The sequence below is a fragment of the Nelumbo lutea genome, chromosome 8 (genome assembly GCF_056320005.1).
Source record: "Nelumbo lutea isolate HS-2025 chromosome 8, American lotus-T2T, whole genome shotgun sequence".
Lineage (NCBI taxonomy): Eukaryota > Viridiplantae > Streptophyta > Magnoliopsida > Proteales > Nelumbonaceae > Nelumbo > Nelumbo lutea.
The window spans coordinates 31260003-31270923 of NC_142691.1; the positions used below are offsets into that span (position 1 = coordinate 31260003).

The window sequence follows — 10921 nt, forward strand, 5'->3', positions numbered from 1 at the left end:
AAGTTTACGTGTGTTCAGATAAGTAGTAGGAGGTGGTAGGCTCTCTATGGTTGTGAACAAAGGCTCTTGGTATTGTGCATGCAATGTAGCATGGTACATGTCAAGCTTGGTGATCGACTTCCGTTCAAGGGGGAGTGGTTAAAAAAACTCACATGTGAGGGGGAAATTGTTGGGATACACATGTGAGTAGATTATGGAATGAGGAGTGAAAGAGAGTCCCACATTGGAAATATACAAGAAGTGCAAGGGACTAATATACAAGAGTGGCCCATAACCCAATTGCTTGGGCTTTTGGGTTGTAAGTGGTGCTCACCTCTTGTATACAAGTCTAACGCACGTGCATGTGTGCGAGCCCCCTGTTTTGGCAACTCCTCATGGTTCATGACTCCCTCAAGGCACAACAGAATCTTGGGAGTTGTTTGGTGTGTATAGAGTAATACCAATTATCTATATTTATAATAGATCAAGGAAACAACTTCTACAAGCATTCTCAAGAAGTTTTAACTTTTTTCCAATGAAATAAATGGAAATCTTTGAAAACTATGATGAGCAAGGGCGGAGCCATGGGACCCAAGGGAGTTATGCCCTCTGGCCCAGAAAATCCCCACTCTTCATGTATATTTTCCCCTTCTACCACTCCCCACCCCATTGGTTGGCCCCCATGGCCATCCATATTTATTCTCCTGGCTCCCCCCATTCCACTTAGATTTTTCCCTCCCCTCTAATAAAAGAAATTCATGGCTCCGCCCTCATGATGAGATTAATGCTTTGTTCGAATATGATAGTCATCACAATTCTATGGTTAAAGACCATAAAAATTGACATAAAATTTAGAGAATTAAATTTCGATTAGTTCATTAAGGATCAAATACTTAACTAATACATATGATAAGCACAATCATTCATCAAACTGAAGAAACATAGTACTCTAGACAATTTTCAATACTCATATAAGCAAGATGCTAGAATACTATACCATTACTAATTTAAAGACTTGTATGTGGAATAGTTGACTAAGAAACATATTCCTTGTCGCTTATTTTTGCATTATCCCCTTCAATATTGTATTTGTTCCATGACGGTTCGTTGGTAGCAAAAAGTGTTTTATCCTCGTCATCTCCCTAAACAGTGTTTGTTCTCCTTTGGGAGAAGAAACTTTTCATTGTCAACTACTTCTTCTCTTGCTATCATAGGAGGATTGGGATGACTAGAGGAAGATTCTCTAGGTAGACTGAGGTTCTGTAAATTTAGATGAAGATTACTAGATTCTGGAATCCATAGGGATTGCAATTTGACCAGTTCCCATGGGGCTCTCTTGCTATTATAGGAGGTCGGGTGGATTTTTTGGACCATTGGTCGAGTTTCAAGGCGGGTTTCAGGGAAACCCAAAACTCTGGGGTCAAGGACAGGTCTGGGATGGGGTTGGGATTTCTAGCCCTAGTGGATACCCTTGCATATATGCTTTCCACAAGGACACCATTTAACTTAATACCTCTAGGAGAAGAATCCACACTATTTTTTAAAATTAAGTATTGTGAGCGTCAAAAAATGGCTTACATGGGCTGATTTGGAGTCATCATCCATCAATTGAAAGAAATGAAGGTGATGGGACCTAGAGAATTATATCAAAAATCATTGTTTGATTAATAGTGACTCTAGACATACCAATATGTGGGGCCCCTATGGGGTATTGCAAGGCCAGCATGAATACAACATTTTTTATCAACGCAACATGAAAAAGAAAGAACCTAAGGCATTAGCAATAAATAAATACAAGGACATTCACCACAAGAAGATTCCCTTTTTTATATAATTTATTATTTTATTATTCTTATTATTATTTATTTTGTATACCTATTTATTTATTTGTATTTATGCATAAAGAGATAAACATAAAGGAGGAAAGGGGGAAAATATAATACATATATAAAAGAACAAATAAAAAACATAAAAAACAAAATAATATATTATTTATTTATCTTTCTTTTATGTATTTATGTATTTTTTGAAGACACCTTATTCAAGATAAGAAGGATAGGGGCATTTTAACAGCAAAAATTAAGGAGATAAGTTTTTAAGGAATGCCAAATGCAGCCTTAATAGTCAAGCACAGGGACTTCATTAAAACAAAAATTCATTATTTTGACCATTTCAAGTGATTATAATCATATTATCATTTCTTTAACTAGTAATTAATAAATATTTTGTTTTCTTCTCTTTTCTTTTTTATATTCCTCTCTTATTTGATCATCATATAAAAAGAAAAAAATAATTGACGGTTACCATCATCCAGCTTAGTCCATCTAGTCCATTTAAGGGTCTCAAGAAAAGGGTATGTAGAAAAGAAACCAATATTGTGAAGTTAATGATATTCGTTAATCATTTTTTATTCTATACAGAATATTTACACTGAAAGAATTTAGGTATACCAATCTCCAAAAACTGAAAAGACCACATATGGACCTGATCGATACAGGGGAAAGTAAAATAGGAAGAACTTCTTTTAACCTGTCAAAACTTACACAGTTACAAAAAAGTAGAAACAACTCGGTCTGTTTTTGTAGAATTTATCCTTAAACTTCTAAAAATTACCCAATGCTGGTCCCAACTACTTGGGGTCTTGGAACCTATAAAACATGGAGAAGAATGACTCTGCTACTGCTCAAGCTAAAAATCTCAAGGACATCCAGTGGCGTTGCCTTGAACTCAATCAAGCCCCCTTAAATTCATTAAACAAACTCAGTAGTAAAACTAAAGCCTGAAATTCTGTAAGGAATGTAAATTTATCAGATGAGAAATTTCCCAATTATATACTTGCAGTTGTTCTACTAAATCATGATCCTAACAATAAACAAACCATTATAATACATCTTAAAAATGACTTATCAGGACATTTAAAAAAAAAACGAAGCTGTACATTTACAAAGTAAACCTCAAAATGGTACCCTCTTTAATTATTTCTGAACTGCACTTTGAGATTTCTACAAAAAAAAAAATTGAGATAATGATGGATAGTTTGTTGATAGTAAGAACTAAAGCTATCACTTCTGCCTGACAATATGGCAACTATATAAATGAAGTATATAATAATAAAGAAACAAAGAAAAGAATAGAAAGAAAGAAAAGTATGACAATTAATTCATCTTAATAAATATTTGAATACATGGATAGAAAACCTGAGACTATAAAATATTTGGGAATGAAGAAAGGAAGAAAATAATTTAATTAGAGAATATTAAGTAAAAGTAGTACAGTTGTCATTCTAAATAGGCTTCCGGTTATGCATAAGCGAAGTAACAATTCAAATTCACCTTCTTTCTTTTTTCATCTAACGTCAATAATAACATGGATAACCTTTTGTTTCAGGGTACAATGATGAGATGGTTCTCTCAGAATTTAATTTATTGAGCGAATAGCAGCATTTTGTATTGATGTATAAAATAGACTTTTGTACAATTGTACTTGACAAAAAAAATATGGTGCCAAATGAAGAACAAAAAAGAATAAAAATGTATCGAAATTAAACCCAAAAAATAAACCATCAGCTCAGCCTCTTAATCCAGGAGAAACCCAAAAAGCCTGTCTCCTGCAAAAACTGAGCCTCCTATGATGCTTAAATACCATCTCCTGCAATGAATGGGTGATTTAAGAGCATCTTCGCTGTCCATCTCAACTCAGCATTCTTCATGAAACACATATTCAGAAAATCCCTGCCCTCGTCTGACATCTCACTGGGTACTTCTGGCAAGGAATGACCAGAGCTTATCTGAAACAGAATACAACTAATATCCGAACCGACTTTGCAACTCAATGCCGGCTTCCCAGTTGTCATCTCTGCGACAGTGCAACCTAGAGCCCATATATCAGCGGGAGCCTCCTGTATGCCATCTCTAACAACTTCCGGCGACAAGTACAGAGGAGTGCCTCTCCAACCCCTCTTCAATTTCTTCTGCTGAACCTTCTTCGCTAATCCAAAATCTGCAATCTTTACAACGTAGCAATAGCTCCTGATCGTTCGCTTTCGGGAAGACAAAGTGAAGGCAAATGTAGAGGAAGGAACGAGTATGATATTGGCAGGCTTGATATCGCAGTGGACATAGCCACGAGAATGAATGTAAACGAGCCCTTCAAGAATCGACTTCGTATAGCGCTTCACTTCGGATTCAGGTAACCCACCATTCGATCTCTTTATATGTCGGGCTAGAGATCCTCCAGAACCGTACTCCAGTAGCAAGTTGAAGTAAAACCCGTTGTTCCCAAAGGTCACTTCATCGCCAAAGCACTGAACGATATGAGGGCATCCATCTAGGTCGGCCAGAACTTCTCTCTCCTCCTGAAGCTTATCCGATTGAAGCATCTCCGCCCACTTCACAGCCATAATCGGCGGCAAGTTGCATCGACGTGTGTTGACTCTCCTCGTCATAGCCAGAGAAACCCTGGAAAACCCCCCTCGGCCAATCGTCTCCCCTCTCAACCATGACTCACCATTATTCTCGTAGTCTCTCTTGTCCTGAGGCTTCTCTTGCTGTTTCCGCTTCATCGCTTTCCAAGCTTTGTTCTACACCACCAAACAGCAGAGAAATAAAAACTCACTTTAGGGTTTTGATCACTGAAAACAGAGAATCAAGAAAAGCAAAAGACATTACACTTACCAGAAGTAAGGAACGCGCAGTTCAGATCCTTGGATGATAGTGAAGCACGAACGGATAATCAAAACCAGCGAACCCCACTGAAGAAGAACCGAACAATCGAACAATTTACGTTGGTTTTTACAGAGAAACCAAAACGAGCGATCGGGAGAAGTAAAATGGACTCAGGAATCGAACAGGATTCAAGTATCAGAGTATTTATTAGGTTTCACTGTCCCACTCCGACTCTAACTCTCTCTAACTACGCTTTCAAATTACACGGCAATCGGTTCGTTGGGAATGAAATTAGGAAATGCTCGTAGCAGTCTTTGGGGGTAATATAGTCAATAGGTAATAGAAAACAACAAAAAATAAAGGGTACTTTGGAGAATAAGAATCCACTGATTCGGAACTTCAGACAACTCCGTATACAATTTCCAAACGATTTTCCTTTCACTGCCCCTGTCACTCGCCGTTGCTCCAGCACTCATAACGGCTAGTAGTGCTCGAATCGAATCTTTGTTCAATCTATGATGCCGAAAGATATGATATCGGGAGAATTTTGACCAATCAAAACATCCCGTGAATTTTGTTCCCATGATCACCCTTTTTTATGATATACCGTTTGATAGGCTGTAACAAGTGTACAACTTACATACACAACAACACTCATTGAAAACCGTCACAAAAACGTAACTTTATAAATTAGATGGTGTTTGGAAGCGTGGGCATTTTTTGGACCGATTTTCAAAAAAATACGTCCATGCTTGCTAGACCCGGTTTTCACAAAAAAACCGCTTTGATGTGTTTGGTAGTGTTTCTTCCACGTAGGCAGTGAACAACACTAATGTTGTTTGGTAAGGTGATTTTTATCACTGATTTTTATGTATATATGTGCACACTACTCAGTATGATGGTGCACACTAATATCATGCCATATTATATCACGATGCATCCAATCACCTATTAGTACAAACAAAGGTTAAATGCTTCAAAAAGAAAATTCAAATAATCAATAAGTATTTGTTAAAATGTCTAACAGTGTTTCCATTTGATCGTCAAGTTTGATAATAACATATTCATCCTATTTAATGAGTTTCAAGACTAGTAAGATAATTATTAGCCAAACCCAAATTAGAAGACAAATCAAGTTACAACCATAACAAACGATGAGTGCAAAATATCTATTGTTTTGGTGTGGTTGTCCGATAGATGAACTATGTTGGATAACTTCAGCCCTAGGTGCTCTATGGCAGATTCCACCATATTCATCAACCCATACAAATAAATCCCTCCAGTTACCCCTTACTAGGCAACGTAAAAACCATCACCCCTAATTAGTTTCCATCCTTGCCATATGAAAGGGTGGCAATTTTTAACCCAACCCACTGAACCCACCCAAACCACCCATTTACTTGGCGGGTTGTGTGATCAACCCATCACCCAACCCACTCATTTAAATGGGTTGGTTGGGTTGGGTTGTGGATAACCATTGGGTTAACCATTATAGACATAAGTGTTAATTCCTCAACCTTTTTTTTTAATTTTCTTCATTTGAATTAAATAATTTATAATTAATGCAATAATTTTCTATTAATAATTGACTAAATTTACTTTTGTCTTGAATCAATACACTTCACCCAACATAAATCCAAATCAATTTGACCCGATTCTGGACCAGTTCAACACAGTATAAATTGATCCAGCGTATATTGATCCGGGTCAACTCGAATCAAAATAAACCCCAAGTAGGATGGTTTAATGTCGCTTACTCTATTTGATTTGGGCCATCCGATCCAACCAATATTCACACTCTGACCCGACTCAGTACAAGTTGATCCGGTCGACCCGAATCCAAAACGGTTTTGGGCAGGATGATTCAGCCTCTGCGTGCTTTGCCCGATTTTGACCGTCCATTTGACCAATATCCACATGACCTGACCTGAATCCGAATAGACCCAGTTTAGCAACATTGACCCAGTTTGGGTCAGCCGGTCCTATCCCTAACCCATGCACAAACCTTATATGGTCCAGTCCAAGTCAATCCACCATTGACTAAAGTTTGCTACCCCTAGCCTTTCTTGAACCTTCTAGAGTTTGTTGCCCCTAGCCTGTCTTGAACTTTCTAGAAGTTGCCGCCCCTAGCTTCTCTTGGGCTGCAATTTGGGCTACTCTTGAGTTGCAAATGGGCCTCCTCCTTGCTAGGCCGAATATACTCCTTTGGAAGGCTGCGGCTAGGCTCTCTCTTTGGGCATCTCCCAAAGAGTGCAACATGGCTTCATGGGCCGAATGGCCCTCCTTTGACCTCTCAGGTGGGATGAAGTGCTTCACTTTAGCTCCTTTTTCTTGGTTTTATGCTCTCTTTCTCCTAAGTTGGTCTCCCTTGATCATTTCCTGAAATTAAGCTGAATTGGGGTAAAAGTTTACACAAATCAGCACCAAAATCATGCATAAAATATCAGAATTTATATGTAAATTATGCATACATCAAACACCCCCACACTTAAGCTTTTGCTTGTCCTTAAGCAAAGACATCAACCATAAACTGATCACCCCCTCCCCTTTATTCTCACCATTCACTGGATGAATTTTTAGGAGGAGAATGCATTGAGTGGTCGGGAAACTTGTGTAAATATTCTGATCCATTCCTGTGAACTACCATTGTTATCACATACATAAGAGCCAAAGAAGGGGAGAATAACAGTTTCTTCAACTTCCAGCTTTCACTCCCATTCAATATGTAGATCAGCTCCTTGACCATCAAAATTAACCATCACTTTGAGCCTGGTCTCAAATCTATAACTGCACCTCATTGATTTTTCAACTACATTTTGTTTTCCCCAATTTTTTGGTGTGAGTGCATTTGATGCTCCATCTCACACGGGGTATTTTTCTTCTTTTTCTTTTTTTTTTCTTTTGGTGTGAGTGCATTTTATGCTCCATCTCACACTTTTTTTTTTCTTTTGGTGTGAGTGCATTTTATACTCAATCTCACACTCTTTTTTTTTTTCTTTTGCAATCGTTGAACCTCATGCATTAACAGTTCAGATGTGAACTAGCTCGACTGACCATTAATAATTCAATCAAGTGCCTCCATACACATGAAGGTAGTTGGGGCTAGTCATGATGAAAGTCATATTCAGCTCTCTTAACCTCATGCATTGTGCTAAGTTTGATCATTCACAAAAAATAAATGCAAACACATACAGTGGTTTCCTTCAACTCATTGTATTCCCTCTTTGAATTCACCTAATAAACATCAATGATCTTAAAGGGATTTTCAGTTTATTTGGTCTGTCAATGCATTTATCTAGGTGCTTGGGATGATTGAGGTGCATGGCTACAGTCCAACACCCGCACACTTAAGATGAACATTGTCCTCAATGTTCCTAGTGTTAGGGAGTAACAAAAAAATCCAGCAATGAAAGTAATTGCATGAAGAGCATTATCAATCAATGATAGGGGTTAGAGGACTTCTCTGAAGTTCCTTTTGAATTCTGCAATGGCTCTTGGGATGGGAATCCTCTATCTGCTAAGAATCACATAAAACTAGAGAGAGAGATTAGCAGCTTACTTAATTAACATCCTACATAAATACTAACTAAACTCAACTGATATGAATAAGAAAAGCAAAAAACAAAAACAAAAGAGTTTATGACTAAAAATCTGAATTGGGTTGTCTCCCAACAAGCGCTTGTTTTTTGTCTAAAGCTCGACCTTCTAGTGAGGAGCTACCCACTAGCCTAAAAAAACCACCAACATCATCATCAATGACACCTTCTAAGCTAATGTTGTCATATGTTCCCGAGACACCCTCAACAGTTTTCTCTTTGCAAAGGGCTCAAATCTGTTGATATGATTATTGGTAGTGCCGATGGTGCCTCTAAGAAGGCGTACTCTAGATGTGGAGGGGGTCAGCTCAAGGGGGGGTGGCTCTTGGGTTGAAGGCTTGCTTATTGGTATTGGCGGGGTATCCAAGCCATCCAACTTGAGACACTCTCTCCCTTGAAAATGTGGATTGACATTCAAGTATGCTTCCATGCCATGCATCTCTTCATTGTCTTCCCATGCAGCTCCTCCCTCTTGTATGCCAAGTTCAAGGGTGTTGGCCAACCTGCTAACCTTGTTTTCATCCCTTGCCTTCTCCTTCACTTCAGTACTCCCTGGTAGAGTGCCCGGTATGCTTGCTGAAATCAATTGTACCAACTGCCCGACTTGCTTCTCCAAGTTCTTTATTGCTGCTTCGTTATTCTGAAATCAGGTTTCAGCACTAGCTATGAACTTGGTCATTAACTCCTCTAGGTTAGATTTCTGTTCTGGATGATGGAAGTTTTGGGGGAAGGGCTTCGACACATGTTGATTTGGCCATGGCTGATTCAAGTATCCTCCCCACTTGGGGTTAAAGGCACAAGGGTACTGACTGTATTGCTGCCTTGGAAATTGGCCAACAATGTTTACCTATTCTAGAGGCTGCATAAACTGATTGCCAATTTGGCATGCAATGCTGATATGGCCTACCCCACACCAATCACAAGTCATGGACTACACATGCATGGCTGCCATCTGCATCTCATCTAACTTCTTGCTGATTGCACCCATTTGCATAGATAGAGTTGTATATGTGTCCACATTGTGAAGACCTTGCTACCTTCTAACTTGTGTTCTTTCGGAATGCCATTAATAGTTGGTCGCTGCCATCTCATCTATCAAAGTACTAAAGAAACTAAAGTACACTAATCAAAGAAAGCAATCTATCAAACAATTAGCAATCCTAATCTAACAGCAATTTACAAGGCAAAGATTGAATGTTATCTAAGAAGACAAAGCTTTAAACACAATAACAATCAGCAGGCTGAATATGGACAGATTTGAACTCTGATATACTAGCTTGAAATCAGAGAAGTAGCCTATCAACTCTAGTAGATTGCACACTTGAAGCAAGAAGAGCAGCCTAACATAGAGACAATCGGCAAGAAATTCTGATTTCAGCAATGAAGATTAATATACACGGATCTGAATATCAGCCTAAGATTTTTCTATGTGCTCAGATCTGATTTCTACACTCAGCACTAAAAGCTAATGTGTATAGATCTGAACTCCACTGATTTTATGAGATATAAAAAACCAGAAATCAATTCAACTAGCAATACTAGATAAGTAATCAAAACTAAACAAATCAGCAATAGAAGGGGGAAAAAAACTACTTATATCAGTAATGAAGGTGTAAGATTTGTACATAACTGAAATCAGCTAATGTATATAGTTAATGAAATTAGCAATGAAGATAAAAAAAAAAAAAACAAATTTCCAATGTGATAGATCTGATTTTTCTTTATTTCAGCAGTGACAGTCAATGTATACAAATCCGAACTACACTACCATGACTAAAACAACTGCCAAAAACTGAGCAAATCAGCAATAGGAAGGGAAACTATAGATATCAAAAAATACAGATATGAATCCTACTTCAAATAAGAAATATATCAGATCTATTAAACCAGAAATGGAACAGCAAGCTATAGAGTTTTTTTTTTTTTTCTACAGAACACAAATCTGAAATCTGTCAAATCATCAAAGTAACATATAGAATTAATAAGCTGCAGTCTACAACAACCTAAAACTAGATACATTCGGCAAGGAGAGAAAAAAAAATGAATTACTGAAACTAACTACACTACTGAAACTAGAACAGCAAACTGAGAAAGAGGCAATTAACACTAGGCAAGAAAACTACTCATATTAGCAAGGGAAATTACTCTATCTATAGATCTGGACCTAATAGAAAAAAAAAATTCAGATTACCAAGTACAGAATTAGAAGCATTCGGCAATAAGAAGAGATTACCTAAAGCAGTAATGTAGGTTAGTGTGTGCAGATCTGAAATGTATAGAACTAGAACTACATCTAGTAGCTACACTACTGAACTAGAACAACTCTATTATTATTATTTTTTTTCTATGTGTGCTCAGATTTGAATTCTGAATTCAGCAATGATGATAATGTATACAGATCCGAACCACACTATTTTTATAAAATATGCAGAACTAAAATGCAGCTACACTACTAAGACTAAGATAGCAATCAAAGATGAAGCACTTCAACAATGGGAAAGAAAACTACTTATATCAACAATGGAGGCTACAAAATACTGATCTGAATCCTAATATGCAGAATTAGAAATCAAACTAATAGTGGCTAATAGTTCCTAATATTGCTGCAATAAGTCCCCGGCAACGGCGCCAAAAATTTTATGCGTATTTGCTTACACTAGCAAGTGAACTAGTCGCACAAGA

At 37.6% G+C, this 10921-nt stretch overlaps 1 pseudogene across 1 annotated transcript; it reads right to left on the reverse strand.

The window, feature by feature from the left end:
• Positions 1–3400: 3400 nt before the first annotated feature.
• On the reverse strand, positions 3401–4815 carry LOC148843693 (mitogen-activated protein kinase kinase kinase 20 pseudogene; annotated as a pseudogene). The gene is made up of 2 exons (XR_016103813.1): positions 4653–4815; positions 3401–4558 (listed from the first exon to the last, which is right to left on the reverse strand). The product of XR_016103813.1 is annotated as a mitogen-activated protein kinase kinase kinase 20 pseudogene (transcript).
• Between the last annotated feature and the right edge of the window lie 6106 nt (positions 4816–10921).